Source organism: Bubalus kerabau, chromosome 4 (genome assembly GCF_029407905.1).
Source record: "Bubalus kerabau isolate K-KA32 ecotype Philippines breed swamp buffalo chromosome 4, PCC_UOA_SB_1v2, whole genome shotgun sequence".
Lineage (NCBI taxonomy): Eukaryota > Metazoa > Chordata > Mammalia > Artiodactyla > Bovidae > Bubalus > Bubalus kerabau.
Window position 1 is genome coordinate 90121257 of NC_073627.1, and position 13918 is coordinate 90135174.

The 13918-nt window shown below is 41.1% G+C and overlaps 1 protein-coding gene and 1 non-coding gene across 2 annotated transcripts in view; one reads left to right on the top strand and one right to left on the bottom strand.

The window, feature by feature from the left end:
- Window positions 1-13918, top strand: part of SLC24A2 (solute carrier family 24 member 2) — a 287857-nt gene that overhangs the window by 78227 nt on the left and 195712 nt on the right. The gene's annotated exons all lie outside the window — the stretch shown is intronic.
- Window positions 10856-10926, bottom strand: TRNAC-GCA (transfer RNA cysteine (anticodon GCA)). Its single transcript has one exon. It is a non-coding gene; the product is annotated as a tRNA-Cys (tRNA).

Sequence of the window (13918 nt, forward strand, 5' to 3'; positions counted from 1 at the left end):
AAGTAACATTCTATTCATAAATGTAGCTGACAAATTTAAAATATTTTATTTCTGCATTCAGAGCATCCCTATAGTGAAGCTGAGTTAAAGTATACCATTAGGAAATTCCCTGAAAACTCATCATTGCTGTCCATAACAAAGCAACACAGATTTTAACAGCGAAATAGAATTGAAGGCTTTTCTGTTGGTGACATGTGTCCTTCCATCTTTCCACTGGGTAATTTCTTCCTTCCATCCTTCATTCAACAAATATTTGTAAAGTGTGTACCAACCGTTTAAGTTCCAGGTGTTAGAACTATAGCAGGGAACAAAACAGTGAAGATGGGCAATAAGCACAGAACTGTCTGCTATAATATTAGCTGATGATAAGTACTGTGTGGAAAAATAAAACTGGGAAAGGGGACAGAGGAAGATGGGCTTTCTGTTTTAGCTTGGATTTTGAGAAAGTTTCCCTAGAGGTGGCATTTGAGTACAGACCTAAATTAAGTGAGGGAGTGAATCATGCCGATATCTAGGGCAGTGATTCCTAACCAGGGGTGATTTTGCCTCTCAAGGGATATTTGGTGTCTGGAGATGCTATTGGTGGTCACAATCTGGTCTGGGGGGTGGGGAGGTGCTACTGGCATCTAGCAAGCAGAGGCCAGAGATGCTGCTAAACATCCTGCCATGCACAAAACATCCCCCTGTAACAAAGGGGACCCCGAAATGTTAATATCACTGAGGTTAAGAAACCTCCATCAACGGAAAGAATATTTCAGGCTAAGAAGGAAGTTAATAACAGCAGGCTGAGAGATGGAAACTTGCCTGGGACATTTGAGGAAAAACTAGGAGGCTGTGTGGCTGGTACACAGTGACAAGGGATATTTACCAGGAAAAGAATTTGAAAGATAGCTCACAGCCAAGTCATATGGAGTAACAGTTGAGACCTCTGTTCTCTGTTCTCTGCCTTTACTTGCCACTTTACTAAGCTTCTATTCCACGACTCTCCTCGGAAAGCTAGCCAAGCATTGCTAGCAGATGTCCTGGGAAACTAATTCTAGAGTTTTATGGGAGAAAAGAGTTTCACCTACTTGTTTACCTGAAGAATGAGTTTTCCCCAGCCATCTTGCCCAGTGATGGAAGATCTTACAGTTGGGAGTTTACTATCCAAAGATCAGGAAGATCAGTTCACTAAAGTTCTAGAATAGAAGGCTCTGATATGGTAGTTACTACTGTTACATGACTGTTTGAATTTAAATTGATTGAAATGAAATAAAGTTAAAAATTCAGTTCTTCAGATGTTCTAGCCCACATTACATGTGCTTAATAGCCACATGCAGCTATGGCTGCCATATTGGACAGCTCAGCCATGGAACATTTTCATTATTGTTCTGTTGGGCAATACTGTTTTCAAATAATTTAATGTTAACTATATAGGGAACTTTTGAATTGAACAGTTTATTCCTTTTGTGAGAGATAAGGAAACTTAACTGACATGCCTCAGATAACCATATCAGTTAATTTTTACCCCACAAAAAAAACACCTGAAAATTTAGTAGGAGCTTAAAATAGATCATTGGTTCACAATTCTTTGGGGTAGCAATTTGGGCTGGCCTCAGCATGGCTGTTCTGGTTTGGGTTGGCTTCATTCATGTAAGTGATGGGTCAGCTCTGACTTAGCCAGTGGTGGTTGGTCCCAGATAGCCTCAGCTGTGATGCTCATTATCTTCTCTACTTGTCTAGCATTTCTAACTGACAACTTTGTATTGTTCACATGGTGGCAGTGGCAAGGGTCATAAGAACAGGAGCCAAAGCCCAGGTTTGGAACTCCCATAGCATCACTCTGCTTCATTCTAATGCTTCATTCCATTGAAACTTTATGTCTTTGATTTCTCAAATATTTGGAAATTTTAAAGAAGCAAAACAAAAACCCTGGATTGTAGCAAATGGAATACTCAGTTAGTACACAGCACATTCTCTCTATAACCCTATGTAGGAAAACGATAGATAACTTTAACTAAGTAGTTAAAATATAATTTCTTTTTTAAAATGTATGGAAAAATTTTTGAGAAGATGTTTCAAATCATTCATACAAGTAGGAGCCGGGAAAATGGTTATCTGAAGCAGAAGCCTGATTTTGGAAATGGAGATACAGTGAAGGAAATCGGGCTAAAAGCTGGTGTACCTGAACACAGAAGGGTCTCAGATTAGGGACAGAATAAGGGCTTAGGGTCAGTGCTGCGGTGACAGGTAGAAAAGACTGCGGAAAATTGCAATCCCAGGTATATAACGCAGATGTTAGGCAGCCTCATTGAGCATAGCTATGATCAATGTTTTTGTGTAAGTAATCTCTTTAAAATTATATTCACAATTCTGCTATGGAAGTTTAACAACCTCTCTTCAAATCAGGTTGGCAGAATGTATTAAGGGACTAAAAACGTTGCTGTAGTCAAACAGTCTGACGGTCTAAGTGACAACAAAGCAATCAGTAAATCAATTATAGTAACCATTAAAGATAACTTTTTTTACATATTTTTTCATTAAACAGCAAAATATTTACACAACAAGGTTAAGTGGGGTAAAATGGTCAAGTCTGTGTATATAGCTTTATTCTAACTTTTAAATAACTATTTTCTACAATGAAATATGTTTTTAGAATATCGTAAAAAATGTTATCATCATAAAACATTATAAAATGTTTTAAATTTTTACTTGATATAATGTAAAATATTTGAAAACTATTCACCTCTGAGCAGGGTTAGAGGTGAATATTGCTTTTAGACAAAAAGTCAACAATTTAGAAAGGAATAAATAGATTCAAAGTAATACATGAAGTTATTGAAATCCTTCCTGAAGCACCTCTTAAGGATGGTAAGTTGAAAAGATGTTTTATTACTCAACAGAGTTCTGTTTTATTGTTTTTAAAGAAAAAGACATCTTCAACCTTCTTCCGAAACTTCAAGGACAGTCCTCAGTTTTATAATCTTAGAAAATATCCACCTCTTTTGACATTTCATATATTTCAGTCATAAGCACTTCTTAGTCTTCCTAAATTTACCCACTCATGAATCTTATTTTTTTACATTCAGACTTTTTTTTATTGCACCTTTTTTATTACTTAATGTCTGTGTGATTAAAAATTTTAAACAGTACAAAACAGGCACAATGAAAAATAAGTCTTCCCCCATTATCCCTCCCATGAGACACTATTATTTTCACCTCTGATGTATTCTTCCATCAATAGTCTATGATTTACAAGCATTTTTTAAATGTATAGACTCTTGCCTCCCTCCCTTTTTCTTTTACAAATGAGACTGTATTATACATTCTGTTCTCCAGTTGGCTTTTTTCCCCTGCTTTACTTATGGGAGATGATTTCATATTAGCACTCAGAGGTCTCTCAGTCTTCCTGAAAACCATATGGAATCCTGATTTCAAGTCTTAAACTTTAACTGCTCTCTGTCTCCTAGACTGCTTTTATGAGTTGCTCTTATCCTGACCTTCCCCAGGCTCTTCATGCTGAGATATTAAGTGACCTCTTGGAAGGGCAGACTCTCCAGTGTTCTTCAGGGGCACAGTAAAGCTCCCTTCATTGTCTCCAGACCTTTTGGATTGCAAGGAGGTGACTACTAGATTGACATGTGATTAGCTGGCACAGTTGGCTCATGTTTAGCAACCCACTCCAGTATTCTTGCCTAGAGAATCCCATGGACAGAGGAGCCTGGTGGGCTGCTGTCCATGGGGTTACACAGAGTCAGACACGACTGAAGCGCCTTAGCAACAGCAGCAGCATAGTTGCTTGCTTTACATTGTTGTATTAGTTTCCGCTGCTGTACAATGAAGTGAATCAACCATATGCATCCATATATCCCCTCTGTCTTGGATCTCCCCACCCACTCTATCTACCCCTTTAGGCTGTCACAGAGCACCAAGCTAAGCTTCCTGTGTTTTACAGCAGCTTCTCACTAGCTTTCTGGCTTACATGGGGTCGTGTATATATGTCAGTCTCATTCTCCCGGTTTGCTCCCTCCTCTATTCACGTGTCCATTCTCTGCGTCTGCATCTCTGTTCTGGACGGTCCATAGAGGATCCTCAGGTCCTCTCGGGGGTGGAAACGAGTTTGGAGCTCCTGGTTCAGAATCTGGTTTGTATCATTTCTCCTCTCTGTGTTATTCTCCACTTGCCCACACTGCAGCTTCTATTTTGCTTTTCTGCCCACACACCAGAGAGCTTGTTCTAAGCTACGAGTATTACTCAGTGACTTTGTTTTCTAACTTTAAAAACAAGTTTAAAGGACAGAGTATCTTCAGCATTGCAGATAGAGATTTCATATTTCTACTTAGTACCCTGTGTGTTATGGGCTCTGATCTCCCTAGTTAGATGCCATCTTTAAAGTCCAGGCATTATCCTTGCAGTATGCAGGCTCTGATTTGAAAGCTCACCAAAACTCAGGTTAGAACTCGGCTTCTCAGGGACTTCCCTGGTGGTTCAGTGGTTAAGACTTTGCCTTCCAATGCAGGAGATGTGCGTTTGATCCCTGGTCTGGAATCTAAGATCCCACATGCCTCACAGCCAAAAAAACATAGAACAGAAGCAATTATTGTAACTAATTCAATAAAGACTTTAAAAATAAAAAATAAAGAACTAGACTCTTCAGTAAATAGAGTTTGTGTTAGTCGATCAGTCATGTCTGACTCTTTGCGACCCCATGGACTGTATCCTCTGTCCATGGGATTCTCCAGGCAAGAATACTGGAGTGGGTTTGCCGTGCCCTCCTCCAGGGGGTCTTCCTGACCCAGGGATAGAACCTACATCTCCTGCATTACAGGAGGATTTTTTACCACTGAGCTACCAGGGTAGCCCCTCACTAAGTACCCTTATTTATAAATTTGCTGACCTCTTTGGAGTCATTGTCTTTAAAAATGTTTTTTAAATGCTTATCACAGTGGCTCTTAAATTTTGTGGTCTCAGATCCTCTTTATACTCTTACAAATTACTAGGGACCCCAAGAGCAGGTTGTAGCTTTCTGTATTTACCATATGCAAAATTAAAACTGATTAAAAAAAATTAAAACATATAATATTAGCCCAGGAACATATAATATTAGCCATCAGAGCCATAATAACATCATTCCAGACATTTCACCTCTAAAAAACTCCTCAATATGCTTTGCTAGAACGAAAGCAAAAAAGGTAAATGCTGTCTTATTGTGAAAATAATTTTGACCTCATAGACCTCCCAAGCGGAAATGCAGGGACCCTTAAGGATCCCTAGACTTCACTTTAAGAACTGCTAGTCTGTTGTATACATTTGAAACAGTTACTTTTTAAGAAGAACCAGGTATTTTCTGTCCAGAAAATACTTTTTTCCACTGCTGCTGAAGTGCCTGATGGAGCTCCGTGGCGAGAACAGGAAAGAAATAAGCATTTATTAAGTACATTCTCACTGCCTCTTCCATCATCCCTCAATTCCAGTTAATCACCAGTCTCACTCCATTTACAGTCATTCATTTCTACTGATATTGGCCTAGTTTAGACTAGGATTGTCTCTCACCTGCATTAATGCATCAGCCGTGCAGCTCACCTCCAATCCTCCTGTCCTTCCTCCACACTGTGGCCAGAGTTCATCCTAAAACCCCAAAGAGAACATGTTTGACCCTGGGAATTCTCATTGACCCTTCAGTTCAGTTCAGTTCAGTCGCTCAGTCATGTCCAACTCTTTGCGACCGCATGGACTACAGCACGCCAGGCCTCCCTGTCCATCACCAACTCCCAGAGTTTACTCAAACTCATGTCCATCACGTCGGTGATGCCATCCAACCATCTCATCCTCTGTCATTCCCTTCTCCTCCCGCCTTCAATCTTTCCCAGCATCAGGGTCTTTTCCAGTGAGTCAGTTCTTTGCATCAGGTGGCCAAAGTACTGGAGTTTCAGCTTCAGCATCAATCCTTCCAGTGAATATTCAGGACTGATTTCGTTTAGAATGGACTGGTTGTATCTCCTTGCAGTCCAAGGGACTCTCAAGAGTCTTCTCCAACACCATACTTCAAAAGCACCAATTATTTGGCACTCAGCTTTCTTTGTAGTCCAACTCTCATATCTGTACATGACTACTGCAAAAAGCATAGCCTTGACTAGATGGACCTTTGTTGGCGAAGTAATGTCTCTGCTTTTTAATATGCTATCTAGGTTAGTCATAGCTTTTCTTCCAAGAGTAAGCATCTTTTAATTTCATGGCTGCAATCACCATCTGCAGTGATTTTGGAGCCCCCCAAAATAAAGTCTCTCACTGTTTCTGTTGTTTCCCCATCTATTTGCTATGAAGTGATAGACCCAGATGCCATGATCTTAGTTTTTCTGAATGTTGAGCTTTAAGCCAACTTTCACTCTCCTCTTTCACTTTCATCAAGAGGCTCTTTAGTTCTTCTTCACTTTCTGCCATAAGGATGGTGTCATCTGAATATCTGAGGTTATTGTATTTCTCCCGGCAATCTTGATTCCAGCTTGTGCTTCATCCAGTCTAGCGTTTCTCATGATGTACTCTGCATATAAGTTAAATAAGCAGGGTGACAATATACAGCCTGGACATATTCCTTTCCCTATGTGGAACCAGTTTGTTGTTCCATGTCCAGTTGTAACTGTTGCTTCCTGACCTGCATACAGATTTCTCAAGAGGCAGGTCAGGTGGTCTGGTATTCCCATCTCTTTCAGAATTTTCCACAGTTTGTTGTGGTCCACACAGTCAGAGGTTTTGGCATAGTCAATAAAGCAGAAGAAGATACTTTTCTGGAACTTTCTTGCTCTTTCGACGATCCAACAGATGTTCTCAATTTGATCTCTGGTTCCTCTGCCTTTCCTAAATCCAGCTTGAACATTTGGAAGTTCACGGTAAACGTATTGTTGAAGCCTGGCTTGGAGAATTTTGAGCATTACTTTACTAGCATGTAAGATGAGTGCAGTTGTGTTGTAGTTTGAGCATTCTTTGGCATTGCCTTTCTTTGGGATTGGAATGAACACTGACCTTTTCCAGTCCTGTGGCCACTGCTGAGTTTTTCCAATTTGCTAGCATATTGAGTGCAGCACTTTCACAGCATCATCTTTCAGGATTTGAAATAGCTCAACTGGAATTCCATCACCTCCACTAGCTTTGTTCATAGTGATGCTTCCTAAGGCCCACTTGACTTCACATTCCAGGATGTCTGGCTCTAGGTTGGTGATCACACCATCATGATTATCTGGGTCATGAAGATCATTTTTGTATAGTTCATCTGTATATTCTTGCCACCTCTTAATAACTTCTGCTTTTGTTAGGTCCATACCATTTCTGTCCTTTATTGTGCCCATCTTTGCATGAAATGTTCCCTTGGTATCTCTAATTTTCTTGAAGAGATCTCTAGACTTTCCCACTCTATTATCTTCCTCTACTTCTTTACATTGATCACTGAGGAAGGCTTTCTCATCTCTCCTTGCTATTCTTCAGAACTTTGCATTTAAATGGGTATATCTTTCCTTTTCTCCTTTGCCTTTCGCTTCTCTTCTATTCACAGCTATTTGTAAGGCCTCCTTACATTTTGCCTTTTTGCATTTCTTTTCCATGGGGATGGTCTTGATCTCTGCCTCCTGTGCATTGTCACAAACCACCATCCATAGTTCATCAGGTACTCTGTCTATCAGATCTAATCCCTTGAATCTATTTCTGACTTCCACTGTATAATCATAAGGGATTTGATTTTGGTCATACCTTAATGGTCTAGTGGTTTTCCCTTCTTTCTTCAATTTAAGTCTGAATTTGGCAATAAGGAGTTCATGGTCTGTGTCACAGTCAGCTCCCAGTATTGTTTTTGCTGACTGTATAGAGCTTCTCCATCTTTGGCCGCAAAAATATAATCAATCTGATTTCGGTATTGACCATCTGGTGATGTCCATGTGTAGAGTCTTCTCTTGTGTTGTTGGAAGAGGGTGTTTTCTATGATCAGTACATTCTCTTGGCAAAACTCTATTAGCCTTTGCCCTGCTTCATTCTGTACTCCAAGGCCAAATTTGCCTCTTACTCCAGGTGTTTATTGACTCCCTACTTTTGCATTCCAGTCCCATATAATGAAAAGGACATCTTTTTTGGGTGTTAGTTCTAAAAGGTCTTGTAGGTCTTCATAGAACCGTTCAACTTCAGCTTCTTCAGCATCACTGGTTGGGGCATAGACTTGGATTACTGTGCTACTGAATGGTTTGCCTTGGGAATGAACAGAGATCATTCTGTCGTTTTTGAGATTGCATTCAAGTACTGCATTTTGGACTCTCTCTTGTTGACTATGATGACTACTCCATTGACCCTTCAGAGGAAGTTTGACTTCCTTCTCCTGGCTCCCAAGGCCCTTTCATGAGTGGACTCTGCTGACACCTCCAGTGTCACTTCCCTTCCTTCCACTGCCCCCATGCTCTACCCCAAATTCCTATCTTAACCATTTTCATTTGCTGAGCACCTGAATATGCATGCTCTTTGTCACATTTAAGCCTTTAAATGTGCTATCTTCACTGTCTGGAACTCCCTAGCCTTTCCCTGCTAAGACCCACTGGTTCATCAGCCCTCAGTTAAATGTTACTTCCTCCAGGAAGACTTCACCACTACCACCATCCCGGTGGTTGGGGAAGGTCCTCCTCTTACTTGTTCCCAACAGAGGGGCCCTTCTTGCTGTTGTAACACTTATTTTCTTACACTGTACAGTAATTGTGTTGCCTGGTTGTGTCCCTTGAGTCTAAAAGCAATCTGAGGTAAGGCAACATGTCTGGAATCATTTATATTCTCTGCTTGCAGCAGTTTCCAGCATATAATGGATACAGGGTACATAGTCATTGAATGAGGAATCCAGCAGTCAACTTTTTAAGTACTCTTTAGTGCTCCCTAATAAATCCTTTATTTCATTTCATCCTCTTAACTAAAGGAGATGCTATTTCCCTCTATTTTGTGTTTAAGGAATTTGAACCTTGTTTTTTAAAATTAATAAAAAAATTTTATTGGAGTATAGTCGCTTTATAGTTTTGTGTTAATTTCTACTGTACAACAAAATGAATCAGCTATATGTATATATCTGTATATCCCCTCCTTTTGGGGTTTCCTTCACATTTAGGTCACCACAGAGCACTGAGTAGAGTTCCCTGAGCTATACAGTAGGTTCTCATGAGTTATGTATTTTATACGTAGTGTCAATAGTATGTATGTGTCAGTCCTATCTCCTAGGGGCTTCCCTGATAGCTCAGTTGGTAAAGAATCTGCCTGCAATGCAGGAGACCTCGGTTCAATTCCTGGGACAGGAAGATCCACTGGAGAAGGGATAAGCTACCCACTTCAGTGTTCTTAGGCTTCCCTTGTAGCTCAGCTGGTAAAGAATCCACCTGCAGTGTGGGAGACCTGGGTTTGGTCCCTGGGTTGGGAAGATCCCCTGGAAAAGGGAAAGGCTACCCACTCCAGTATTCTGGCCTGGAGAATTCCATGGACTGTATAGTCCATGGGGTCGCAAAGAGTCAGACACAACTGAGTGACTTTCACTTACGAATCTCCCAATTCATCCCACACACCCCTTTCCTCTTTGGTGTCCATATGTTTTTTTTCCTACATCTGTGTCTCTGTTTCTGCTTTGCAAATGAGATTATCTATTATCTATATGATTTTTCTAGATTCCACTTTGTTTTTCTCTAACTTACTTCACTCTGTATGTATGACACTCTCTAGGTCCATCCATGTATCTACTAATGACCCAATTTCATTCCTTTTTATAGGTGAGTAATAGTCCATTGTATATACAGGCCTTTACTTCTATGGCCTAATCATCCCTGTAGCTAGGAAATAGTGAACCTGGGATTTCAATAATTTTCCTACCACACTATGCTGAAATAAAGGGATCACCAAAATGAGGGACAACTGACAGAAATGAGTGAAGTTTCAGGTGAGTTTTTCAAGAGAGAATTCAGGCAAAGAATCATTCTCACAAAGCAGTTGGATCCCCTTTCAACTTTCACTTAGCATGGATGGAATCTTCCCAACCAGAACTCAGAATAAAGCCACTGAAAATAGTTATTGGGGGAAATTGATCCATTTCATCTTAAAAGTACTTTCCCAGTTGGCAGTCTTGAAAATGTCTATGCTCCTATAGCTTTATTGGCTTTTATTTTTTGTGTGTGTCCCAAGAGTTCCAGTGACTACAACATGAAGGTTACACAGACTTATTTCACACCTAGTGGAAAATTTTATGTCTTTCTCTCTTCTGACAGCACCTTGTTACACTAATTAAATCCCTGTGGGTGGTTGTCTTCCAGTTCAGCCTGTTGGTTCATGTTTATTTTTCCAGAAAGAACTCAGAGAAATTTTGAAAACAGAAAAGGAATTAAAATATCATTTTATTGCTTTTATATTTTAAAAAAGCATGTCCATAGTAGAAAATACAGATAAGCAAACACAGAAGAAATTTTAGAACTCTTTTAATTCCACTGCTGCTGATATTTTGGTAATTACCCTTCTTATCTGTCTTACTGTCATGCACAGAATCTTGCTCTTTCAGTCTGTGTCTCTGTCTCTTTCATTCATGTGTGTGACTCTATACGTACTTTTTAATTTTACCATTTAATATACAGAACTAATTCTTAAAAAAATCAGCCTGTTTAATTGCCATTTAATGCAAATGTCCCAAGCCTTTAATCATCTACCTCAGTGCTTCTCAAACTTAAATGCATTGTGAATCACTGGCTACCGCTGCTGCTTAGCTGCTTCAGTCATGTCCAACTCTGTGCGACCCCATGGACCCTAGCCTGCCAGGCTCCTCTGTCTGTGGAATTTTCCAGGCAAGAATACTGGAGTGGGTTGCCATACCCTTCTCCATGGCATCTTCCCAACCCAGGGATCGAACCTGGGTCTCCTGCATTGCAGGCAGATTCTTTACCACTGAGCCACCAGGGAAGCCCAGAACTATTCAGAATGCAAAGGCTCATACCTGGCTCCAGACCTACTGAATCAGAAAATGCATTTTAACAAGTTCCAGGTGACAGTGAGGGGCATCTCTGGTGGCTCAGCAGTAAAGAATCCGCCTGCACTGCAGGAGATGCAGGTTCGATCCCTGGGTCGGGAAGATCCTCTGGAGAAGGAAATGGCCACCCACTCCAGTATTCTTGCCTGGGAAATCCTTGGACAGAGGATCCTGGTGGGCCATAGTCCATGGGGTCTTATAGAGTCGGACATGAATGAGCCACTAAACAACAGCAAACAACAGGTGAAAGGGGTGGGGTTGGTCCAGGGACCACATTTCAGTAGCAAACGTTGACATCCTGCCTGAAACATGCTGTGTCCCTAGAGTCAATGTGTCAGAGTTTATGTGACATAGTCCCATGTTGTCAAACATCAGAAATATTTCCAGTTTCCCTGTAAGGATGAGGCACATCTTTATAAGCATTAGCCCACGTCCAACATCATTTCTTAGGAATAATATCTGTAAGCAGTTTTCTGAGTCATACATATTTTTAAGGGGGAAAGAATTTATTTTTAAAGAGTCCAAGACAGTAATTAATCCCACTTCACGGCACATAAGACTCAAATGTAACTGTGGCAGTTCCTGTCACGACTGCATTTCCCCCTGTCTGCAGGGAACCAGCACAGAGCTTTTTTGATATTTTTGGTAATTGTGACCACAGTGTTGTTGTTATTCAAAATGCCTGCCCTCTGTCCTTTCTTAAATTCATCTAATCTTATTCACTCTTTAACAAGCAGTTTTAATCTCACTTTCTCCAGAAAGCCTTCCCTAGTTGTCCAACTGACTGTGAACTCACTTGCTAAACATTTACATTGTTACTCCCTCGGCCAGTTATCTCAAAGCACACTTATTTACTTTCCCTTGATGCCATTTAAATATGACACTCGGCATCTCTCATCTCTATGACTAGATTGTGAACTGCTTGAGGGAATGTGTGCTCCATCCAAGTCCTTTGAGACTCCCCTCACAGGGATCTACTCCAGAAGGGATGTGGGTGCAACTGAAAGAGCCACATTTTGGAGTGAGAAGGTCTGTGTTGGAGGCCCAGCTTTGTCATTTACCATCTTGTGTGATGGAGGAGCAAGTCATTGAACCTCTCTGAGCAATTGTAAAGTAATTGCTACTGCTGCTGCTAAGTCGCTTTAGTCGTGTCCGACTCTGTGCAACCCCAGAGACAGCAGCCCACCAGGCTGTGTAAGTTGTCATGTGTAAGTTGGGGATAATATCTGTGCAGTTTACTTAATCAGGTTGCTGTGCAAATTAAGATTCTAATCCATTATATTGCTTTCCAAAATTTAAATAATTCTCTAAAACAATCTCAACTTAGTTCTTAGATGTCTCTAAATTTTATCTCATACATGCAAACCTCTTTCATCTTCTTCACCCCTTACAAAAATGAGCATATCTTGGACTCAAAGACCTTTACCCAGCACCAGTATCCAGCAGGAATTAAAGAGCATTGTCTTGTTTTCATTGCATTTACTTTCTACTTATGACAGGCAATATTGGTTTTCTAGTTGTAGGAGTGACATGAATTTCACTTTTTAAAAAATATATAAATTTATTTATTTTAATTGGAGGTTAATTACAGTACTCTTGCCTGGAAAATCCCATGGACGGAGGAGCCTGGTGGGCTGCAGTCCATGGGGTCGCTAAGAGTCCAACACGACTGAGCGATTTCACTTTCACTTTTCACTTTCATGCATTGGAGAAGGCAATGGCAACCCACTCCAGTGTTCTTGCCTGGAGAATCCCAGGGACAGGGGAGCCTGGTGGGCTGCCATCTCTGGGGTTGCACAGAGTCGGACACGACTGAAGCGACTTAGCAGCAGCAGTAGCAATTACTTTACAATATTGTATTGGTTTTGCCATACATCAACATGAATCCGCCACAGGTATACACGTGTTCCCCATCCCGAACCCCCCTCCCTCCTCCCTCCCCGTACCATCCCCCTGGGTCATCCCAGTTCACTTTTTAAATAAACTTTTTTACGTTAGAAAAGGCAAGTTAGTGTAAAGTAACATGCTTGATAAATAGTACAGCGTACGTTATGAAAATATGGCAAAATATCCTGCTGCTGTTATAAAAATGACTGAAGTTCGAGAAACATCTTACCATGGGAAGCCACATTCCAACTGTAAAGCAATACACAGATGTCAGTTGTCATTTTAGCTATTATTATGTAACCTATTGGAAGTCCAGTTCTGTGAGTTGTTCTCCAAGAGCCCATGATATAATAGTGTTAGTTGCTCAGTCATGTCTGACTCTTTGCAACCCCATGGATTGTAGCCCACCAGGGTCCTTGGTCCATGGAATTCCCAGGCAAGAATACTGGAGTGGGTTGCCATTTCCTTCTCTACATAATATGATAGATTCTCAAAAAAATTACACAGGTGTGATTAAAAATAGACTCGAGAGTTGGGGAGAACAAGATGGCGGAGGAGTAGGTAGATGTGGAGTACATCTCTTTCCACGGATACATGAGGAATACATCTTCAGACACAGAAGTGCATCCAGAACACCAGCTGAGAGCAGACAGGAGTACCTGACCAGAGGAAAATAATATATAGAACCAAAGTAGGATGAAGGAAGTAGAGGAAAAAACAGGGGTGTTAGTAGGACTGGACCTGCCCTCGGCGGGTGGGGGAACTGAAGCAGGGGACCAATCCCCACATCGGGGCAATTGTCTGAATCAGAGGAGAAACATTTAAGGCTGAGAGTGAAACAGCTGATCTGTGGCAGCCTAAATGGAATGAGAATCAGACAGTCCTTGCCACAGCCATACATACCCTGGACAGGGAGGGATGTGGGTCCCCTAGAAGGCACAGCGGCTGGGAGCTGGAAATTAGGGGTTGTGGAGCAACCCCACGGTGAGGGCTGCTGTTGACTGTGGAGAGACAGATCGAGGGGATGTGAGGGAGGAG